The 25,729-nt window shown below is 36.8% G+C and overlaps 1 protein-coding gene across 1 annotated transcript in view; it reads right to left on the bottom strand.

Annotated features, from left to right (window-relative positions):
- CDH12 (cadherin 12) overlaps window positions 1-25,729 on the bottom strand; it is a 758,791-nt gene that overhangs the window by 626,632 nt on the left and 106,430 nt on the right. The window lies entirely within an intron of this gene.

Below are 25,729 nucleotides of genomic sequence, written 5' to 3'. Positions count from 1 at the left end.
AGCACTGTGGTGTTGACGCGGACTCTCTATGAACCCTGGGAACGACCACGTCATAGGAGGGGGAGTGGCCGCGCTCCGAGAACCCGGAAGTCCACGGTTAGCGAATGCCGGAAGGTCTGACAATAAGTTGGCCACTGAACCATAATAAAGTCAGTCTTCTTGTACCCTTCATCAAGTCTAGGCTGATGTTTTGTTATCTCACTGCTGCTGCTTCACTTGGGATTTGGGAGAACTACAACGGATATACTCAGTTAGAGTATAGGGGATCCGTTACACATACATTATACATAGCAATTATGTCATATAGTGTCCAGAGACAGTGTTACAAGAGAGCAAAAATGCCACCGTTTTGTTCTGCAGACAACAGAACAGGCCTTCTCATGGTAAAACTGCATTACTTTGTGTTAAAAACATAGCATTCAGTAAAATGAACTCTAAATTGCATGCATGTACCATCTTACATATACACAGTCTTAAAGGAATATTATAGACAGCCACTAAATAGTATGACAGCCACTAAATATGCTTCCATAAATTAGCAGAATGAAACTAAAGAAGCAATGAGAAGCAGAGAAGCGGTGCACAATAACATAACGTTATGTTGAGGGTAATTGACAGCTTTCTGGTTTTATCAACATGTGTTCAACATACAGCGTGCGTACTAAGAAATGAATTGTCAACTATAGTCTTTAGATCGTGGCAGATTTATATTATATCCATGTCTATTATATTATATCTCTTGTGTGCATCTCAGTCAGTCAGTGGTTTGATACAAAGATTTGACTGCAACACACATGTGCTTAAGTAAGCCTAGTCACTAAAGACAGGCTCTGATTGGGTCCCTTAGGATTGAACTGTGCCACATTCCACAGGCTGAAGAGAAAAGAAACATTTACACAACAAAGCAGTTTGAAGAGTGTTCTGAGGCAAATCCGTTAAATAACACTACTTAGAAAGGAAGAGCGCGGACTCTGAGGATCTGAAACATCAGTGCAATGGAAACAGACATCAAAACCCTAATGTTGTGTTTTGTGCTAATAAATGATTAAAAGGCTACTGCATGAGTAGCAGTTTTCAATCACCTTTAAGTACTTCAGACATTTTAACAATATAATGATGCATTTCCTTTTAAAGGTTTCTGATATGTTACACTTGGATTTATGAAGTCCTTTTTTTCTACCTAAAAGCAAAACCTAAGCCCAGGGTGCGTGCAATCACTAATGAATTAAGGCTAACGGACTTTAGAATTTTGCAAAAGCTATTACAATCAAACATGGAGTGGAATCAATGCAATATTTAAGAAACAAAAAGTAAAATAAAAATGTGTCAAAACTTTGATAATTAGTTACCGTATATACTCGAGTATAAGTCGAGTTTTTCAGCACATTTTTTGTGCTGAAAAACCCCAACTCGACTTATACTCGAGTCAATGTCTGTATTATGTCAATTTACATTGCCATAATACAGACAATGGGGCTGTGTAGGAGGGGGGCTGGCAGAGAGCATTTACTTACCTCTCCTGCAGCTTCTGTCAACTCCCTTCTCCTCTGCGCCGGTCCGGTCAGCTACCCTGTCAGCTCCCACTGTAAGTCTCGCAAGAGCCGCGGGGTCCGAGCGTGGCCACGAGACTTACACTGTGAGCTGACAGGGGAGCTGACCGGACCGGCGCGGATGAGAAGGGAGCTGACAGGAGCTGCAGGAGAGGTAAGTAAATGCTCTCTGCCAGCCCCCCTCCACTGAACTGCCAATGCCACTGGACCACCAGGGAGTGAGAGCCCCCCTCCCTGCCATGTATCAAGCAGGGAGGGGGGAAGAAAAAAAATATAAATAATAATAAAATAAAATAATATTCCAAAAATAATAATAAAATAAAAAATAATATAACAAAAAAAATTTATTAAAATAATAATTAAAAAAAATAATAATAAAAATGCCCACCCCCCCCCCACCAAGGCTTTGCAACACATACACAAACACACACTGCATCACACACACACACTCACACTGCATTCATACACACACATCGCATTCATACACACACACTGCACTCATATACACACACTGCACTCATACACACACTGCACTCATACACACACACTGCACTCATACACACACACTGCATTCATACACAAACACTGCATTCATCATATACACACACTGTAAATAAATATTCAATTAATATAATTTTTTTAGGATCTAATTTTATTTAGAAATTTACCAGTAGCTGCTGCATTTCCCACCCTAGTCTTATACTCGAGTCAATAAGTTTTCCCATTTTTTTGTGGTAAAATTAGGGGCCTCGGCTTATATTCGAGTCGGCTTATACTCGAGGTACATCATTATACTATTTTGTTGATCTTTTTAATTGTTCCATATAGTACTAGAACTGCTAGATACTATTGATGGTTTGTGGATATTAAAGTCACGACCAACATCACATGTGATCATTTTAAAAATACATTTTTAAAATAGTTAAAGTTTAGATAATATATAGATGAAAAGAATTTCAACATTGTTTTAGATTCTGGAACTTCAATTGTGACAAAAAAGCATAATCTAAGTCCCCACAAATCTTAGTAGAGTCTCTATGTGGCATAACATGAACTAGGAGTAGTTAAATACTAATATAGTATCATGCTGAACAGACCTCTAGAGAAAAAGGCCTAAACTATCATAACCACTATAACCCACGATGTGAGGAGTACTGAATAAGATGGATGCTGACCCTGCCTCTCATTGATGGCTTGATGCTCTCAGCCAATGAATGAGGGTCTCTGTATCAAAATATGCACATAATTTATATTAGCCAGCACAGAGCTCTACCAGAGTTACAACTCCATCAACAGAGGATTTAACTCCACATATAGAAACCAGGCACCCTAACAACTTCAAATAATTAAGCTAATATGGATGTATCTGGGCACTGTATTTCTTCCTTTAATCCACATAATGCAGGGCTTGACAAAATTGCTTCCAATCTAGGAGCCAGCTAAAACTGTTAGGAGTCAGTTATTTTTTCCAATGACAAAAATACAATTCTTAAAGGGACACTATACTCGCCAGCTATAGTATACTACTACAGCTTAATGTATTGGTCTGGTGTCTATAGATTGTCCCTGCTGGCTTTTTAACCCCTTAAGGACCAAACTTCTGGAATAAAAGGGGATCATGACATGTCACACATGTCATGTGTTCTTAAGGGGTTAAAGTAAACTCTGCCTTTTCAGAGAAAAGACAGTGTTCACATTGCTGCCTAGTAACACCTCTAGTGGCTGTTACTTAAACGGTCTCCTACCTACATTTAGCATTTTTGCGCTCTGCATGGACGCACTGAACATTCCCCATAGAGAAGCATTGATTTATTGCATCTCTATGAGGAGATGCTGATTAGTAATTGATAATCTTAGCTATGGAGGCAGGCCAGCTGCAAAAGACCAGCATAGCATTAGAAAAAAAGGTGAGTAAAAACACCCTCCCCATGCGATCAGAGGGGGCTGGTGACCTAAATGCACACACACACACACAGACAGACACAACACACACCCTCAGAGAGACAGATAGACCAACAGACAGACACCCACACCGCCAGACAGACAGACCCACACACCCAGACAGACACACACATACCCCCAGAGAGACACCCCCAGACAGGCAGACTCCCACACCCCCAGACAGAAAGACACCCACACCGCCAGACAGACACCCACACACACACCCAGACAGACACCCATACACCCACACCCAGACAGACCCACGCCCAGACAGACCCACACATCCAGACACACACTGACAGACAGACACACTCTAACACAGTCACAGACACATAAATGCTGACAAACAGTCTCACACAGTCACAAAGTATTATTTTATACACTGAAATGGATACACATACACACAGAGATTTATAGATACACACAGACAAACAGGCAGGGCCGGCGCTACCATAAGGCGGCACAAGCGGCCACCTTAGGGCGCACTGACCCGAGGGGCACAAAAATGTCTGAGTGACCGGTGGGAGCACGGAGAACTCCGCTCCCGCTGGTCACTTTCTGTAGCAATTTCCCCAGCTGGCTGTGAGTTGGGGGAAAAGTTGTGCAGCCACTGAGTGAGGGGGGCAGAGGACCGAGGAGCGACCGTGTCCAATCTCTTCCTGAGCTAAAGGTCGCTGGGATACATGACATCATATCCCAGTGGCCAACTGCTGTGGAGAGAGGAGGAAAGATACTACAGCGCAGTGGGACGTGTGTTTGGCAATTATTAGAAACAGTAAGTCTGTGTGTGTAAGAGTTAGTGTGTGTTAGAGCCAGAGTGTGTATAAGAGAGTGTGTGTGTGTGTGTGTTAGATTTGGATTTATGGATTATTATCCTTTAACCCCTTAGCGACCAAGGACGGTTCAGGACCGTCATCGGCATTTTAGCGTTGCCGACCGGTGACGGTCCTGAACCGTCCTAACGGTAATATGTACTTACCCGATCGCCGTCGTTCCCCCAGCGGTGATCGGTGGTGCTCCCGGTGTGGGGAGACTGCCTGCAGCCCAGACAGTCTCCCCATGGCGGATTAGGACCCCATGTGATCGCTCAACAGTCTACCTGCTAGTGTAAAATCATTAAAAAAAATAAAGTTAAAGTTAATTTAAAAAAATAATAATTATATGTGTATATATATATGATATATTGTCTATATATCATATATATAATGTCATGCTAAGTGTATTTTTATATTAATATGTACATATATTAAAATAAAAATACACTTATAATTAAATTACACACGTATATATATAATATATATAATAACTATATATATATATATATATATATATATATATATATATTATAAAATACAAATAAGTAAATTAAATTAAATTAAAAAATAATAATACAAATTTTAAAAAATTACATATCTATATGAAATTTTATTCTAACTGTATTTTGATATTAAAATATATATATTTATATCAAAATACACTTAGAATTAAATTGTATATATATATATATATATATATATATATATATATATATGTATATATAAATAAATAAAAATATGAAAATATACACATAGACTTCAAATATATAAATATGCATATATATTTAAATTCTACGTGCATATTTATGTAATATTTTTACATAATTAAGTAATTTTATTAATTGCAATTTGAGGGACCTGCCTGCCAACCCAGGCCGGAATTCCAGAGAATTGAATTTGCTAGCACTGTGTTTTACCCTGTAACTTTCTATGACACCCTAAAACCTGTACATGGGGGGTACCGTTTTACTCTGGAGACTTCGCTGAACACAAATATTAGTGATTCAAAACAGTAAAATGTATTACAATGAGGATATCATCAGTGAAAGTGACATTTTTTGCATTTTTCACACATAAATGGCACTTACACTGATGATATAATTGTTGTGATACGTTTTCCTGTTTTGAAACACTAATATCTGTGTTTAGCAAAGTCTCCCGAGTATAACAGTACCCCCCATGTACAGATTTTATAGCTTTTTTGAAAGTTACAGGGTTAAATATATGGGTCAAATATTTTTACATTGAAAATGGCCAGGTTGGTTAAGTTGCCTTTGAGAGCGTATGGTAGCCCAGGAATGAGAATTACCCCCATGATGGCATACCATTTGCAAAAGAAAACAACTCCAGGTATTGCAAATGGGGTATGTCCAGTCTTTTTTAGTAGCCACTTAGTCACAAACACTGGCCAAAATTAGCGTTCAATTTAGTTTTTTACTTTTTTCACACACAAACAAATATGAACGCTAACTTTAGCCAGTGTTTGCGACTAGGTGGCTACTAAAAAAGACTGGACATACCCTATATTGAATACCCTGGGTTGTCTACTTTAAAAAAAAATATGTACATGTGGGGTGTTATTCAGAGATTTTTGACAGATAATAGTGTTACAATTTCGCTATTGATAAATTTGAAAAAATTTATATTTTAAAACCGCAATATCCTACTTGTACCTATAGCCCTATAACTTGCAAAAAAAAGCAAAAAAACATGTAAACACTGGGTATTTTAAAACTCAGGACAAAATTTTGAATCTATTTAGCAGTTTTTTTAATTTGCTTTTGTAGATGAGTAAACGATTTTTCAAGTAAAAGTAAAAAAACATGTATTTTTTAATTTTTCATCATATTTTTTTTTATTAAATTACATGAGATTATATAAATAATGATATGTAAAGAAAGCCTTTTTTGTCCTGAAAAAAACAATATATAATTTGTATAGGAACATTAAATAAGAGAGCAGAAAATTACAGCTAAACACAAACACCACAAAAGTGTAAAAAGAGGCCTGGTTGCAAATGTACATCGCAAAAACAGTCCAGTCCTTAAGGGGTTAAGACTATCATAAATAAAGAACATGATTATGGAAAGACCTCTGAGGAACATTTAATTATTTTATTATTTTCAGACTATAGTTTTCTAGTAGACATTAGAGGGTTTTATGTATGTCTCACTGTCTTACTATATTTATTCTTTTTTTTTTTTTTTTCATTTTCATCCAGATGTCCAGTTGCAGTTTAATAGGATAAACCCCAGTTCATGCTGCTACCACCACTACCTCCATTCTTTAGGGAGAGTGTGTCAAGGCATGGGTTGTGTTATTCTGTAGCATAAAAAGCAGTTTAGATTTTAGACAAAAAAAGTTTCCTCTATGTTATCCATGTGTAAAACAGACTGAACACTCTCATGGTCTTTGCAAACCACCATACATACTTATAGATGGTTTGTCTGACATTCCAGTCTTTTTCACAGGGAAGTGTTATGCAGAGTCCTGCTTTGGTCTACTTGTGCATCATTTATTTCCCACTAGCCAATGAGTTGTGTAGCTCCTGTCAAATGATTGTGGGCTTGGCTGTGGTTTCTCTCAGTAGTCACTGTACTGTGTGAACACTTGCGTTTGAGGGACAGCCTTTTCTCAGCACTGACTGGGCATTGTGTTGAAAGACATTTAAATAATTGATTTACTGTGTACAATGGGATTGAGAAACACATGGATGTTATTTGTAATCTTTGCCTAGTCTGTGCATCTGTATTACTAAATCTAACCTATGGTCTTTCAACAGCTCTTTCTTTTTTTTCCTGTTGTAAAAATGTATAAGCAATTTCAACGTTTCACAGATGGATGCCTGCGGTAAGATGAGTGTGTCCCTATTTATTTATTTCATCTGTGTAAATTATTTGCATCCAGAATACAAGCTTTCAATGCCCATGAAAGTTCATAGTGTGTGTGTGTTGGAGGCAGTGTGTGTGTGTAATGGCCAGTGCATGTGTGTGTGTGTGTAAGAGCGAGTGAGTATGTGACATAGGGGGTAAAGAAAGGTAGGATGAAGACACAAAAACATTTTAAAAAAATGCCAAACAGGGGATACAATATACAAAAAGGCAAAATGTGTCTTCGACTTAGTAGACAGAAGTCCTTGCAACGGCCCTGCAAATAGGCATAACAGATACACATACAAATTTTTAAAAAATACATATTTTTAGCCACCCTCCTGTTTCCTACCTTTTGGGCTCAGGTGGGTGGCTTCCCTTTGGTCCAGTCGGTTTGGGCAGAATCAAATGACAATAGGTTTGTGGGGGCTGGCTACTGCTGATGCTGTTCTAGACTCCCGCTCCTCCTCAGCCCCATGCAGATCTCTGTGCGCCAGGAGGAAGTGAAGGGAACTGTGATTACTTCCTCCCTGCATGGAGGAGAAAGGGTGGGCAGCTGGCACTGTTTAGAGGGGCGGGGTGGAGGATCGGCTCTGAGGGATGCGGGTGGTTGGACATAACACCTGCTCTGAGGACATCGGCCGGGCAGGCTCTGAGGGATGCGAGCAGCCGGACATAACACCGGCTCTGAGGACACAGGGCGGGCCGACTCTGTAGAATGGGAGTGGGTGGACCAGCTTTGCGCAATGTGGGTGTGCGGACTCTGAGGAATGCGGGCGGGCGGCAAGCTGGCAGTCTTTAAATGCTGCCCTTCAAGCTTGCAATTCCCCTGTGGGAGGAGGGAGGAAACAGGCCGACCAATTCCAGGTGCCAAGGCAAAATTCTTACTCGCCATGGTGATCTGGCACCTGGGATTTGTCGAGCCCTGACATAATGCACAGTTCTTCTTTGTCAGTCATGCATCTAGTATACATAAAAGAGTTCACCATTAGGAAGGATTCACAGATGTCTGTTTCATAGGAGACAAAAATCTCTACACCCTTATGTTTGCCAATAACCTAGATGAGGACATTTCTAGCTTAAAAATGCTTTCTTCTCATCTTAAATTATTGTTCCAGCGTAGGGATTGAACAATTCCCATAAAAAGTTGTTGTTCTGATATTGAATCTTAATACCTGATTTTTTCCCCCAAATGTATAATGTTCCTGTAATTAAATTGTCAAATAAAATTCAGGAAAATGTGCTGTCTTGATTTATAACAATATATATGCTGTCAGCTTCTTTTATTGTTGTTCTCAATGATTAATAATGTACATGTAAGTGAAGCCAAATCTAAGTCTTTATGGGTTCGGACCTTCATCTATAACAACATCTGAAACTAAAATACAAATCTCCTAGATTTAACTAGCATTCTGTTTCAGCATGTATAATGTCTTTGAGCTAAGCTATTAAATTTTTATAGAAAAGTCATATATTGCACCCTATTAAGTGTGTTGTGCCAACTCTTGCCTCAGTCTATGTTCCTCTTTATTTCTTCATAAGGCCTTTGGGGTAGCTTGGTATAAGCTATTTTAAAAAGAAATATACCAAAATATCAGATTCATATTTTATATTTTGTTTTTAAAAATGTGATCTAGGATAGCACCATACATTATATCTGAATACATTTTCCCCACTACTGATGTTGGATGGTAAAGGTTTGTAGTTTTTAGTTTCAACTCCAACTTTAATGGATAGTGCTACAAAGTTTTTTTTATATATTACTTTGGCATTGTGCATTCAAAAAGTGACTAGCAATTACTGTACTAGATTCCTAAAGGGCCTACTAAACATCCTTAGGATAATAAACTCTGTACAATATGTGACTGTAAAGTGTCAAAACATGGTGGGGAACAATAATAAATATAACACTTATCTCATGTATTACATTGATGCGCATGACAAGAGCGTAAATTTAGTAGTAGCGAACACAAAACATATTTAATGTGCTAGATTCCCAATTATGCTGTGTTAAACTATATGTGAGATAAATCCCCTGACCAAATCGAGACAAGGTGCTTGAAAAAGAAAGATATTGAGTTGTGAGAAATGAGTTAAAACATAACAGCAGAAAAAAAAAAGAGGAGAAAAGACACACAGAGTGAGAAAACAGAACAGAACAGGTTCCAAATGGTGATGAATTATATAATGAAAGAGGAACAAATGGTAATTTATTTTATAATTTGTGATACATTTCTCTTATATTTTTATATATATAAAAAGTCACATGAAACATGTTATGAACAGCAATGGGTGACATTATTTTGTGCAGAATTAACCTATCAAGGAGACAAATTTGGTACATATCACTTATCTCAAAACAACATAAAAGCAGAGGCTTAAAATCAATCACAGTGTACATGGCCACCCTTCCACCAAAGAAACAACTATGCCCCACTGAGCATTCCACATGTATAATATACATTTAAAGGGATTTCCCACTATGTAGCACATATTACTTTTGTCACAATTTACTGCAATTTCAGGGGAAATATGATCTAATTTTGAGGAAGCAATGTGACAGTGACACTACTGAGGAGCCAACTGTTACTTATGATGTTAAATAGTCCAGTATGTGTTCTCATTAGCTGACATTTCTTTCACATTAGGAGAAACGTGTTACAATGACTTAAATGTTTTCAAAATGTAATGAATTGTTAATGTTAGAACTGGAAAAAGAACACTTGGGGTCCCTTACAAAGCCAGGGCTGAGCCCCCACCAACTGACCCATACACACACAACACATGCACCCTGACCCATAGAATACATACACACACACATTCACCCTGAAACATAGATTCTGTTTAGACACTTGTATATATTGCAGACACACTCACAGATATGCACACCTACCCAAATACAACCTGCCAGACTGAAATACACACAGGGATACATAATGGCAGACACACACATAGATACCATTACACACATTGATAATTATACACACATATGCTGATAGCCATGCACATACAAACATACACACACACACACACACATACATACATACATACGCAATGACAGAAACAAACAAAAGTTAGATGTATTAGCCCCTCTGCTCTTTGCCTACCTTTTCTCATGAGGTTAGCTTCCCTGCGGTCCTGTGGGCTATTAAGCTCTGGCTCCGAACTGTGCTAAAGGAACTTCCTTTGAATGCTGAGAGGAAGTGAATGGACATCACTTTTTCCCAGTGTGAATGTACTCAAGATGAATGGGGAGAAGCTGTACTTGTAAGGGATAAATATCCGCACTAAGATTCAGTTTCTTACCAGACCACATAGTAGTGTTACAAGGCCTTTCCTGGCCCCAGAGCACATCTTGCACACTGTTATACATGTAAGGGTTGTGCCAATCTGATGGCAGCCCTGAATGCATTTTATTTTATTCATATAAAATATTGTGTATTTAATTATTTAAAAATGCTATATTTTTACTATTCTCTATTTTCATGCGTTTTCAGCTTCCACATTTGCTTATAGTGTAATGTTTCTCTATAAGATATATTTCATTGGACACTGCCCAGCATGAACAGGTAAATTAGTGCTTTGGGAAAAGGAGGTAGATCAACATAACTTCAGAACTTGAAGAAGAGGTGGGATATTAGGGACTTGGAAATATAATTTTGAAAATGTAATCTGTAATTTGAACTGCCTTGTTCCAATGCATTAAATGTTTTAATTTTTTTTTAATCTAGACTTTCTCTTTAACACCATAAAGGCACATCATTTGCAAAAAAGTCCATTTCATATGGACATTTCAAAACCAATATTGCTAGAATATTTGTATATATATATATATATTGTCCACATTTTTAACATTTACATAATTGTACTTTCTCTGTGAATAATATAACTGTAATGTTTATTTTGTGTTTAGTGAACACAGCAATGTCCTACATAAATAGGTTTGGCATGTTTTGTGAGAGCACAAAAAGGAGTTCTATGAAAGATTATCTGAAGGATACCCCATGGATGCACATCCAGAGTGAAATACCATCATATAAAAATGGTTCAGGATCACGACTGAATCAGCATTCCTTTTTTTTTGTGATATTTAATCAGTCAGTTTGGTTATGCTAAGTTTAGCCTAACTGGGCAGAAAAAATTCCAAAGTAACAAATGATACCTGTATCTACCTGATTCAAGCAATGACCTAGTTCTGCTGACATCAAAATACCAGACTATTCCAAGCAGTTATAGGGGACTTTAAAACCATACATTTCCATAATAGCAAGGGGCATCATAAGGATGTCAAAGGGTTAATCAATATGCCAATATAGTCCTCCTCATGTTACTGGTGTCAAAAATGGTGTCACATTTACTTTACATTGTGTAGCCTAAATTACAATCTCCTGCAGGACATTTCAATTAAACATAAGTCAGTAAGTTAAATATTATGTTTCTCTTCTGCTATACATATTGTCTCATTAAATCCAATAAGGATGATCATCTTTAGAACTAATTAATTCATAATTAGCAACACTGTATTACTTGAAAAAAAAAATAAAAAAAAATAATGATAATAATAATCCTCCTCAAACACACTGGTTGGTTGAGCATTCAATCATGCCCCATTACCTTCCTGGAGAATTCACTACCATAGAAGTATGCTTGAGTATGTGTTCTTAAAATGGATTTTTTTCTTAACGTGCCTACTATAATTAGGAAAGTGATCCTTCAAAGTTATTGTAAACATTGCTGTGATAATAAAAATTGATCTGTTTATGTGAGATGCTTAAATCATTTTGTAAACTTGGTGTATGATTTATCAGGTATATCAGTATGACTGACTATAAATGTCATCCAAACTTTTATTTAGATATTGCAATAAAACACACACACACACACACACACACCAACTTAGATACATTCTATATAATGTTAATATTAAAGGAACACTGTTAAGAATACAAATATGTATTCCTACCATCATACTGTTTCCCTAACTATTTAGATGTTAATGACCTTATTAAATAGTTCAATTAATATAATAACTTCCTTATTTCTCATTACATGCCTCCAGTATCCTAATGGTAGCTGCTCTTCCCCTAGAGAAGTATTGAGGGGGTATTCTACCTTTTCATGCTATGTGCACCTGGTAATCCCAGTAGTGGCTGTCTAAGTGACAGCCATTAGTTGTGGCTTTAGCTCACAATCTAAACATTGCCTTTTCTTTGAAAAGTGTTTGCACCAGAACTGCTACATTAAGCTGTTGTGGTTTTAGTGCTTAGAGTGTCCCTTTAAGTGTATATGTAATCAAACCAGTACAAATGTTGTACACTCCAATTATCTTGTAATAGCTGTTTAAGTACAAATAATTAGTTAAGTACAAATAATATTAGTTTTTTCTCCCCCACTGAATATTGCTGGAAAGAATGTTTGATTAGCACTGCAAACATTGTCACCTTTACAGAGACAGATGGTGGGAAGATTGCTGGTTTGAAGGCAATATGGGAAATGCAAATAGTGTTACAGCAGAAAAATGAAAACACAAACCTGTGTGTAATTAAATTGATCAAAATACTGTGCTATATTTATTTATATATATATATATATATATATATATATATATATATATATATATATATATATATATATTGAATTCATATATATATATATATATATATATATATATATATATATATATATATATATATATATATATATATATATATATATATATATATATATATATATATATAAATTCAATAGGGCTCCTAAAGTATGTTTAGAATGGTAATGGAAGGTTAAAAAATATTAGAATTGCCCTCCACATATGGGACGATTTTACGAAGCGTAACCATCAATCAATACAATTCGATTCAATGGTGTTAAATCATCTTATAGAAGAATGGCAATTAAAAAAAAAGAAACTTAAGATTGTCAATAAAATATTTGAAGGAGCTAACCTTCGACTCTTGGAAAAAGTCATGCCAGACTTAAATCTTAGTACATGGAGACTTCATAAAGAATTTTTTATTGAAGATATTCTCTAAGACTCTAGGTTAAGCTCATTTGAAAAGTTAAAATCAGAATTGGATATTTCTGATAAAGATTGCATATATAAGAGTAAGAGGTTTTTTAAAAATGATTTTCTTTTAAAGGCAGAAGGAAACAAGAAGAGGTTAATCCATAAAATATTTAAAAGAAGATAGGTCAAGGCAGTTAGCTCTATAGCTATAGAATTAATAAGACAATCATATTCAAGATCTGAATCAAAAAGTTAAAGACGACGAATGGTGTTTTTTAAAGAATGCATATATAAGAGTGAGAGGTTTTTTAAAAATGATTTTCTTTTAAAGGCAGAAGGAAACAAGAAGAGGTTAATCCATAAAATATTTAAAAGAAGATAGGTCAAGGCAGTTAGCTCTATAGCTATAGAATTAATAAGACAAGCATATTCAAGATCTGAATAAAAAAATTAAAGACGACGAATGGTGTTTTTCGTTAAGATTAATTAAAAAAAATATATACATTGTCTTAATATTATAGAAACATTCTTTAAAGTCCTTCATAGATGGTACCTAGTCCCAACCAGACTGGTTGGAGATGGAGATGTCTAGCCCATGAAGGCTCTATGTTACATATTTGGTGGAATTGTCCAAGAATAACTACATTCTGGGACTCGATATAGTCCAGTATGTTACTTTTTAATATAAATCTAAGGAAATCCCCAGAAACAGGCCATCTACATCTCAACTGGGGTAAACTTTCAAAATATCATCAAATACTGACTCTTCATTGTCTAATGTCCGCAAAAATAACTATTGCGAGACTATGGAAACAAATCAAAACACCAGATTTTACTCCATACAAAAAACAACTTATCTTCCAACTTGAAATTAAATGGGGAGTTTCCTATGCAAATAATTATTTACACCATATTTACAATTATGATCAATGGATCAATAAAATAAGGGAAATTTTGTAATTATAATCCAATATCAGTCTAAATCCATTAACCTTGATATACTATGTCTTGATATAAATGTTGACCTGAGATTCACACTAAATTATATCACATATACTTAACCTTTGTACTGTAATGTCCATGTGTATTGTGTATAATACAAAACATAAAAAAGATTAAACATTAAAAAATATTAGAATTGAAAAAATAAATTTAAAAAAATCAAGATAATATAAATGTTAGATAACAAAGTAGGCACGACTTAAAAATTAACTCACAAAGTAATGAGAAAATAAGAAAAAAATATATTATTTTAATATGGAAATGTCACCAAAACGAAAACTTGCATTCTATTTATAAACGTATAACAATATTGACTCACAAGATCAAAATATAATTTTACCTCTTTATAAATTAATGGTAAGAGCCCATCTTGAATATACGGTGTAATTTTGGGCACCAGTTTTTTAATAGGAATATTACAGAACTCCAAAACCTGCAGAGCCAAGCTACAAAATTAATTAGGGGGATGGAAAACATTAGTTCTGAAGAAAGACTAAAAAAACGTCATTTATTTTCTTTAGAAAAAGGACATCTCAGAGGTCATATGAAACCATGATACGAATATATAGAGGTTCAGTACAAATTGCTATGTTCTAACCGGTTGATTAGTAGGAATATACAACAGACAAGAGGTCATCCATCGAGACTGAAAGAAAGGCGTTTTAGCTTACAACAGAATAGAGTGTTCTTTACAGTATGAATGATAACAATGTGGAATTCTCTATCTAAAGAGTTTGTCTTAGTAGATTCTACAGATATATATGTATATATATATATATATATATATATATATATATATATATATATACAAAAGAAAAGCATGGATTTTTGTTGTTGTTTAAAAACAAAAGAAAAAAGAATATTCAAGGAAATAATTAATATGTATGTGAACAGGATGTTGATCCAAGGACAAATCTTATTGATTTGATTGATTATGGACTCAGAAAGCATTTTTTCCCTTTTTGTGGCATAACTGAAAATCTCTACATGTGTTTATTTTTTTATCAACAGCATAAAGGTAAAATGATTACTATGTAACTATTTGGAAAACATTAAATGATGTAACATTAACAAAATATGCTATTTTTCTACTTGATAACTGGCCATCATAGACAGTGTCATCAGCAACCAACCATTTTTTATTGTATATATCTTCTGACTTTCAAAACGAATGCATAAACAAGTAAACAGGTATATGTATGTAATGTCAGAGTGATCTAATCTGTCAATACATAAAAGGCAATATTATGCAATTGATTAACACGTTCGATTCATCATAACATAACTTTTTTTTTCCATGTAACCCAGTAATTGAGAAACAAGCAATGATTCTTTCCCAAAGCATTTCTTCTGCAATAAACCCTGCAAAGAAAATTAGTTCTGGGGGTTCTGGGTTAATTCAGAATATAACTGCATAGTCCCAGGAATTTTTAAACCACAGTTTCTTTTCAACATAACAAAGTCTTTTTTTTTTTTAATTAGGAATAGCAGCAGTATACTTCTGAAGTAGTACATGCATGGACATCTCCCCCTGATCACATCAAAAATTTGAATGCATCTGCTCAGTAATTTATGTTTTATCTATACTCCTATGAATGGCCTACAAACATTATCAGCACTATGGACCCTATGCTGAATGGACCAAATCCTGAATCACTCCACCAAAAGTATTAACGGGACACTAGAGTCACCAGAACAACTACAGCGTATTGAATTTGTTCTGGTGAGTAGAATCATTACCTTCAGGCTTTTGCTGTAAACACTGTCTTTTCAGAGAAAATGCAGTGTTTACATTACAGCCTAGTGATAACTTCACTGGCCACTCCTCAGATGGCTGTTAGAGATCCTTCCTGGGTCATGGCTGCCTAAAATGCATCTAAACATTCAGTGTCTCCACCCTCTGCATACAGACAGTGAACTTTCCTTATAGAGATTCATTGATTCAATTTATCTCTATTGTGAGATGCTGATTGGCCCGGGTTGTGTTTGAATTGTGCTGGCTCTGCCCCTGATCTGCCTCTTTGTCAGTCTCAGCCAATCATATGGGGAAGCATTGTGATTGGATCAGGCTACCACTTCTGATGATGTCAGCAGGCAGTGGGCAGGTCTAAAGGAAACAGGGACAAAACCAGCTGCTTCAAACTTGAATACAAGTAAGATTTACTATATTTAGGGAGGCAAGATGGGGACAGGGGGGCTAGATGGTGGTTTTAACCCTGTATGGTCAGAAATACATGTTTGTGTTCCTGACCCTATAGTGCTCCTTTAATGATTATTTAAACCACACTGAAAACACCCTGTAGATATTTGTTGTGGATTAATAACCAAAGTGATCAAAGTCTTTCAATTATTTTTTTTTCTATAGCTTTTAAATGGGAAAGTGTAGATCATAGTGATGTGTCTATGGTCATAAAATGAACAGAGTGAATGTCAAACCACTTGTGACATACATGTCTGCCATTTTGCATCACTGTGTAAATTGCAACTGCTCCACGGCTCAACAACCATTAGCCAACCCACATCATATCACTTCATACATCTGCTATTTCTCATACTGCCCTTAAATGGCTACCCCGCTACTCATGAATCGCAATGAGCTTACTTGGCCTTCTACTCCTATACATTGACACACGGATCTCACTAGGCCTTCACTTACATAAGCTTCATACGGTATCAAGTTAGCTTACAGCTACAACCTAATTTTGACCTTCCTGTCGCTCGGGGGTTATATATTTACCCTATTATACTGCGTTTAATACACCACTCAGTGAAAAGATAAAAATAAATAAATAAAACCAGATTGAATACCAGGAATCACTACTGTCCATACGCAATTCACAACCCATTTCTACAACTTTGGTACAATTATCCTACATTTGACAATCATAAGTTCGATTATTATCTAGGTTTCTACTATCCCTACTTATCATCCTGTTAACGTTTTAATCCTTAACCACAACACTGGTACTTTATACCCTTATCTAAATAAGCACTTACACCATACTGGACATATTTCCATGAATGTTCCCATTGTGTCTTTAGGTTCCTCTCTATGATATTCCTTTCTCAAGTTCAACTACACACTAGTTGGGCAAGATACGTACATTCCAACATACTTTCTATCAATTCATTACATTTCTATTCCCTAACATTCCTTAAGGATATATCAACTGGCTGTTAAGAGTATTGGTGTGTGCCCTATTACTGTATATTTGTAATTCAGTCATGCAAGGCCTACACCCATACTCATGTGGAGGTATTCATCCATTGGCCCAACTCATAGCTAGAGCCTTGCCCCTACCTCTGTAGGTTTTAGATAGGGCCTCACATGTCACGCCCAGTCCTATAAATCTCTTACTTGTCACAAAGAGGCCAAAATTCCCGCCACATTGTTCGGTGGCCTGAGTCCCTCGGCCAATTCATAGCTAGAGCCTCTCAGAGTCACTTGGGACTTAGTAGGGCCTCAACTTTCCCTCAATTTCTTGCCATTTGGCACAATGCAAGCTGCCAGTTGATATACTATCACCTACATGACTGACACATTTACTCTACATGTAGATGTTGCACACCTCAGAACTAGTATTTCAATCCAGGCTCCCCAGCCAAACTCTTCACTGCACTCCAGCCGTAACCTAGAATACCCCAGCCCCAGTTCCTGGTGATCTTGTACCATTCCACTTTTACTGCCGAGCTCCTGACATAAAGATGTGCCATGCCTTTCTTTGGCTTGGAAAACTGTGCTGTATAGACTCCAGTTTCTAGCTCTGGGTTCCCCTACCTTGTGACGGCACCCAAGCTGGAAACACAGACAGCATGGGATGTAGACCATGATGGCTCCCATCCTTTCATCCTTATAAACAACTATTGACAGTAGTGACGTTTAGAATCTCCTGACTTGGATGTCTTATTCTCCCATATAGTACCTACATCACACTCCTTACTTCCATCCCCTCAGCATTACACCACCAGTTACTATCCAGCACATGTTTCCACATCTAATGTTATTATCTGTTCAGTAAGTTCCCCTGGTTTTTTGAAGGACATAACCACAAGACTTGTCAGTAGTTCAAAGCTAGGGAACACAGACGGTACAATCGCCTTTTGTCAATAAGAGGTGTCTCCCTCAATACTCAAACTTGCCCATCTCTAGTTGAGTTTCTAACTACAGGTTTCACAGTAGGTTTCCGCATAGGTGTCATTATACTACAATCAGGTGTTAGGGTTTGTCCTAACCTACAATCTTATTCAACTTAATTACTATTAGTGGCAGAATAAAGTATTAGTTTCTTGTTGGGGCCCTTCTGACAACCCCTTTAATTGCAGGTGCACCTACAATATTAGCCTAATGCACTTTACACAAGGGAGCTCACTCATTTCCCATCCGCTCAACCTGCTCCCAGGTTCACCTGTCAACAATAACGCTGTTACCTTTGACACATGCTTGAGCATTCCTGTTCATGTCGCAAAATTTTCAATCCCACAGAACAGGGAAACCATGTTTACTCCACCATTTTTCCTAATTTCTGGACTAATACAGCAGCCCACACTGGATTGCAGCTAATTTCATAGTTAACTGGGTCCATGGCACATTTCCCATAGTGAAACGGAACCTACCCTCTTTTAATAAATCAGAAGCATTGAAATTATTACCGGTCAATCCCCCTCACTAACAATAATAAGGTTGATTAGGAAGAGATCTGGCTGGCAGCATCACAGAAACTCTACTTTGTGCACCTACCAATACCAGGCTGTCACAACATAGCAACCGATGATGTGACTTGATCACAATTTTTCATATTCTTCCGAATTCTCCCCACGGCGGCCAAACGACCTACCAATCCCCCACCATTCCAAGATTTAATTGCTGGCAAACGCAACACTATCTGCCAATGCCACCTTTTAATGCGCTGGGCTCTGGCCATTTTCAATAAACTCACTTCCGCATATGAAATCATCAAACCATACTCATTCGATTCCATGACGGCGTTCACATATTTTTAGCCACCTCAACCTTTAACTAGTTCACAACATTTACATTTACTCAAATACAACCGTTAAAATTTCCAGGTAATTCTAAAAGAATACACACTGCTCCTACTACCTCTAGTAATATCCCTGTATATATCATCTAATATCTGGGACAGTAGAGTCATCTGCATATGCTATATTTATATATATATATATATATATATATATATATATATATATACATATATTTTTATATATATATATATATATATAGTGAGAAGTAGTGATGGTAGCACTCACGGTCTTCAGTTAAAAATTTTCTTTATTCAACAAGAATTAAAACATAAGGATCAACGTTTCAGTCCTTTCTTGGACTTTCATCAACCAGAGAGGGCATTGAGACATGCATTTAAGTATTGGTTATTTAATGTCAACATGTATTCAGTTAAACTGTTCAGGCCTACCCAAATGTCGGTTCCGGAACACCACAACCGACTTACATCACCGTTACTAACTCGGCTTATTGTATACGACCACAAATGAGAAGGCTGAGCCCTTAGGCGAAGCCTGTAGTTGTTTGAGGAGTTACCCGGCCTATAAATACACAGATCTCCTCCCCTTCCTCTGAGCTGAGACTGCCTGGTTCAGCTCACCCACCACTTGTTCATCTTGGTGGGCCCTCTTTTACAGCCCTATCCGAACGTCAGTTCCGGCACACCACAACCGACTTACACCACCATTACTGTAACTTGGTTTATTGCATACGACCACAGATATATACATAAAAGCCCTAATGAGAGCATATTAGAAGTAGGTATGTAAGGTACTATATGAGACATATAGTAATATGAAAAAAGTTGTTTGTGGTGTGCCAAAACCGATAATGCTGTGGGCATGTAATATAAGAGGGTAAAAAATAGTTTACCATGGAGGATTATACAACCTACAAATTAAGCATATTACAATATATTACATATTCATATTACGGAAAGCTTGATGTATATTCAGAACAGGTTGAGGTATGTATCTGGAAAAGAAGAGGGCCTCCACCATCCCAATGTCCGAATAATATGTACCGGTATATTTCCTGGAGGTATTCATGGTGGCACTGATGCAGAAGGAGTGACCTGCTTAATTAGCCGGATTAAGACCTTATCTTACCAGGCAGTAATATCCTGAGATAAACCCGTAATTTACTTGTATTGCCATGTAAGGCTGGTAGGGACTGTTCAGGGAAACCTTGAACAGAGGTTAGGTTGTTATCTAGAATTATTACTGGGCACCATTGGTAGGATAATAGGGGATTTTTTTTTTTTTTAATCTGGGGCAGTGTCATTTATGAAGTAAGTTCTCTTGGCCAGAGAAACCAATAGAAGGCTATATAAATGGCGACATTTATGTGGTGATTTGTGTGTGGTTCGAAAGGTGCAGCATCAATGAGATCGGACCGTAACAGGAAAACGATAGGTAAGCTAGAGGGTGGAAGAATAGTACTTGAGTTTCTAACGCCTTACAACATGATTCTAATTTTATAGGATGACAGAAAAAACTGTTAAATATCATTTAGTAGTGTTAAAATTATTTTAAGTGAAGGTGTCAAAAAGAAGTAAAATCGACCATTGTTTCCATATAAACTTGTTTACAATATTAAATTCTAGCCAGAACTGGTTAAAATGTAGAAAATGAATTCCTGTAATCAAGAGTGAGATAAGTGATCAGTGACAACGTGGATTCCTGGGATATGGTCACATGCCAAGAAAGTAGTTATTAGCAGCTGACCTAGTCAGAATTCTCATGAAGCGCATTATGGTCAAGGACTCCGAATGTCCTTTGATAATGTAGCATGTAGCCAAGTTATCTGAGAAACACCTGATAGTTTGATCTTCCTATAACGCCCCTCGACTTACTGCAGCTGCCATGATCAGGTAGAGCTCAATTAAGGCTGAAGTGGTTTTAAATTCCGGGATGTTCTTAGTTTCCTCAAGTCAACCTGCCCATAACAACTTATTGTCAAAATTGCTGCGAACCTGAAAGTGGCAGCCGCGTCTGTCCAAATTGTAAGGGAGTCATCGTTTAATAAGGGGGTGAACATACCTTCCCCTTCCATTTAAGTAGAAAGTCTCTTGATATGATGATTATCCGACTGAAAATGTGGGGAACGTTAAGTAATCTGGATATGAAATAATTTTCATTGCAAAGTTAAGGGAACCCAAAAGAGATTACAGTTCGTTGCAATTACATTAACCAGTATTCAGATACTGATCGATGTATGACAAGATGTGCTCAAGGCACATAGATACCTAAGATAGGCCATAGGTGAGGTGGCCAGAATAATTGAACTACCCTTGAATTATGAAATAGGAACGAAGGGTAAATTAATCGGATAGTATAAACATAACAGTGAGTACAATAGTCTGAAATATAAATAACCAGAGCGTATGTGAATACACTTGAGCACATGTATGTATATGTATATGTATATATATATACCTATCGGTCTTTGACTTGCCTATAATGAAAACAACACTCAACTATAAGAGGTATATATATATATACATAAATGAAACAGTCTATATAAAGATAGCACTCCAAAGACTTTGTAGTAAGGTGAACAAACTTAGCTTTTATTCAGCAACTGCCACAGTGGATCAACGTTTCAGTTCTGTATCAAAACTTTTGTCTGGATGTTCCTAACGAAAGTTCTTATACAGAACTGAAACGTTGATCCACTGTGGCAGTTGCTGAATAAAAGCTAAGTTTTTTCACCTTAGTACAAAGTCCTTGGAGTGCTATCTTTACATAGACTGTTATAATCTTGCTGACAAGCACAGGGCTTATTTTATTCTAAATACTGGAGTGCAAGCATTGGACATTTTATATATATGAGTCCTTCAGGACTGTAGTGGACACTGAATACCCTAGCCTAGCTATCAATTTCCCTATCAAATGAGCAGCAGCTACACTTTCCCTCCTCTATCTAAGAATGCAGCTTCAGAATGAATCTAAAATGGATGCTGTACAGGAGTTGGGAGGGTCTGGAAGGGAGGGTCTGCTGCTAATTTGCTGGAATGTGTCTGCTGACCGTGAGGCACAGGGTCAAAGTTTACTCAATGATGACGAATAGGGGGCGACTTGAAGTAGTATAGAGTAGTGATGTACCGAACTGTTCGCTGGCGAATAGTTCCCGGCGAACATAGCGTGTTCACGTTCGCTGCGGCGACCGAACACATGCACGGTTTGACCCGCCCCCTATTCGTCATCATTGAGTAAACTTTGACCCTGTGCCTCACGGTCAGCAGACACATTCCAGCAAATTAGCAGCAGACCCTCCCTTCCAGACCCTCCCAACTCCTGTACAGCATCCATTTTAGATTCATTCTGAAGCTGCATTCTTAGATAGAGGAGGGAAAGTGTAGCTGCTGCTCATTTGATAGGGAAATTGATAGCTAGGCTAGGGTATTCAGTGTCCACTACAGTCCTGAAGGACTCATCTGATCTCTGCTGTAAGGACAGCACCCCAAAAAGCCCTTTTTAGGGCTAGAACATCAGTCTGCTTTTTTTTTTCCTGTGTAATGTAATTGCAGTTGCCTGCCTGCCAGCTTCTGTGTCAGGCTCACAGTGGATACTGTGCCCACTTGCCCAGTGCCACCACTCATATCTGGTGTCACAATAGCTTAAGCTTGCATTTAAAAACAAAAATGTTTTTCACTGTAATAGATTGAATAGCAGTTAGTTGTTTGCAAGCGTCTGGGTGTCAGGCCTTCAGCGTGTACTCTGCCAACCTCTGCCAGTGTACTTTGCCACTCATAATTGGTGTCACAATAGCGTGCCTTTAAAAAGAACAAACGTTTTTCACTGTAAGTTAATAGCAGTTAGTTGTCTGCAAGCGTCTGGGTGTCAGGCCTTCAGCGTGTACTCTGCCAACCTCTGCCAGTGTACTCTGCCACTCATATCTGTTGTCATATCAGCGTTCCTTTAAAAAGAAAAAAAAGTTTTTCACTGTAAGCTAATAGCAGTTAGTTGTCTGCAAGCGTCTGGGTGTCAGGCCTTCAGCGTGTACTCTGACAACCTCTGCAAGTGCACTTTGCCACTCATATCTGGTGTCACTATAGCGTGCCTTTAAAAAGAAAAAAGTTTTTCACTGTAAGCTAATAGCAGTTAGTTGTCTGCAAGTGTCTGGGTGTCAGGCCTTCAGCGTGTACTCTGCCAACCTCTGCAAGTGCACTTTGCCACTCATATCTGGTGACCTAGTACCTAATGACCCATAAAAGTGAGGTACTAAGTTTGGGAATGATCATGATGGCCAGATCATGGAGTATTATTACAACTCATCTAAATACACAGTAGAGTAAGTGAAGGAATTTGCTGCTCCAATGCAGAGCATTAAACAATATATGATTAAACAATATAAGATGGTTCAGAATCCAGTGAATATTAATATAGCCATTGCTAGCTTATAACGTATAGACCCACCTAACCAAATGTGGAACACAGGGGCTTTAAACAGGAATCCTGAATATGATAGCAATATGAAGAGAGTGAAGAGTAATTTAGCTTTTGAGAAATTAAACAAGCGGGCCAATGGTCTATAATATAATAATCATATACCTAACCCGAGTGGAAGGAGACCTCTCCTATGATTTCCAGATAATATGCTACCTAGACTACAGACTGAAGAAAGAACAATAATTCTATATTCTAAGCTACAACAACCTAAATAAGCATTGTGTGAAACTTACACGATAAGTATGTGACCTGGCCCTAATCAAGCAATTAACCAATCTTACAAGCAAACAAATTGAGAATTTAACATGAAATGAAAACTAAAAACAACTGATTGTAATACCATAGATCAATGCCAATTTACCTATGAAGACATAATAGGTCATTTGATTGCAAATACACAAACTGCCCACTTATGGAGAGCAATTTTAGTGTATAAACTAACTGTTCCGTAACTAAACATTTTCACGAACACCTTAATTTATTTGTGAGTATTGGAGCTGAATGGGATGTGCATGCTCCCAAAAACAAACTAGTCGTGAATCTTAGACATGCAAAATAAAACATTTCTGGAAAGTAGCTGAAACTAGCATTCGTATGAATCAAAATGAAAGGAATAAATAAAGGATGCGTTGGAATAAGGTAAGTATTGAAACCATAGAGCTGACTTGTGATGAAGCTGTACGCCAACAACTGAGATGTGACGGTCGGCTCTATGACTCACTGTTTTAAAATTTTCCCGGGCAGTCTAGGAACTGGAGGAAGGTACGAGTGCTGGTCGGAGAGACCTGGAACTGCTGAAGAGATGCAAAATAAGGATCAGGAAGCCGGTGTGGAATCGGGTAGAGATTCCACAAGGCAGGTGCGTAAATGACGATTTGCTTGACCGGAAGTTATGGTGTGCTTTTGTGAGATACTGTATATATAAAATATATAAATTGTTCTAAAGGCCATTCACATACTAATGCTAGCAAGCATTCCACATATAAATTACAAATAACTGATCATAAATAGAATCTGATATAAAGTTAAATAATTGGACTATTACACTATCAATTAGGAAAAGACCCATCCATAAACTTCTAATTAAGGATAATAATCCTATGCAAAATTAATTATGTGTAAAACCCATAGTAGGCTTTTGTGAATTTAAAATACAAGTTAATGCTATTTTAAAGGTATTATGTTTTTTAAAATGGTATTTGCAACAGAAAATCCCTTCAGTTTGTACTAATTAAAAGTGCTTATCAGAGTTTAATTTATCCGGGGGATTATGTATTACTCAAATATGTTTACCAATTTGAAAAGTAAAGTATACTAAAAAAATCAACAAAATATGTGGAGGCGTAAATCAAAACACTGAAACAGTTATAACGGAACTGAAATCTGTAAAGCAAGAAAATAATTTCACAGTGATTCACAAAGCAGCTACACTATTACAGTCACTTAAAATCTTAAGTCGGTTTAACCCTTTCACTACCAAGCAATTTTTGTTTGGGAAAAAAAAACAAACATAGCTTAACATTTATTTGAAACACGTGATGCAAGTAAGCGCATGATAAAACAGCAATTACAATTACATTAATGCAAAAATACACAATTGGTATTTTCATTTATTTATTCATTCTTTATATAAATATTGAGGGAAAGAAACGCTTAGACAGCATACAGTGTTATATAGCGCAGTGGCATGAATTAAAAAAATAAAAAAAAACTAATGGTCCTACCATGTGACAGTGCAGAAAGGTAGGTGCTCTTTCTGCTAGACAATCAATACATCACCAATACCAGGTCCTGCAATCAGGACTTAAATACCATACTATATAAAACAGATTAAAATTAATTAAAAAATAAAGTTTTCAAATGGATTCAAATTAATAAACAAATAAAGTTATATTTGGACTTAATGTGCAGGGGGAAACAAAGAAGGAATATGCTGATGTGTTTCGTGCCGTACAAGACACTTCCTAAAATTGCACATGCTAGCAATTTGGAATTTATTATATAAAGAGTAACACTGGATAATTTAAAGGGACATTATAGTTATCAAAACAACTAAAGCTTAATGTAGCT

This window comes from Pelobates fuscus, chromosome 4, assembly GCF_036172605.1.
Source record: "Pelobates fuscus isolate aPelFus1 chromosome 4, aPelFus1.pri, whole genome shotgun sequence".
Lineage (NCBI taxonomy): Eukaryota > Metazoa > Chordata > Amphibia > Anura > Pelobatidae > Pelobates > Pelobates fuscus.
The sequence above is the reverse complement of the archived record's forward strand: the minus strand, read 5'-3'. Positions and strand labels throughout refer to the sequence as shown.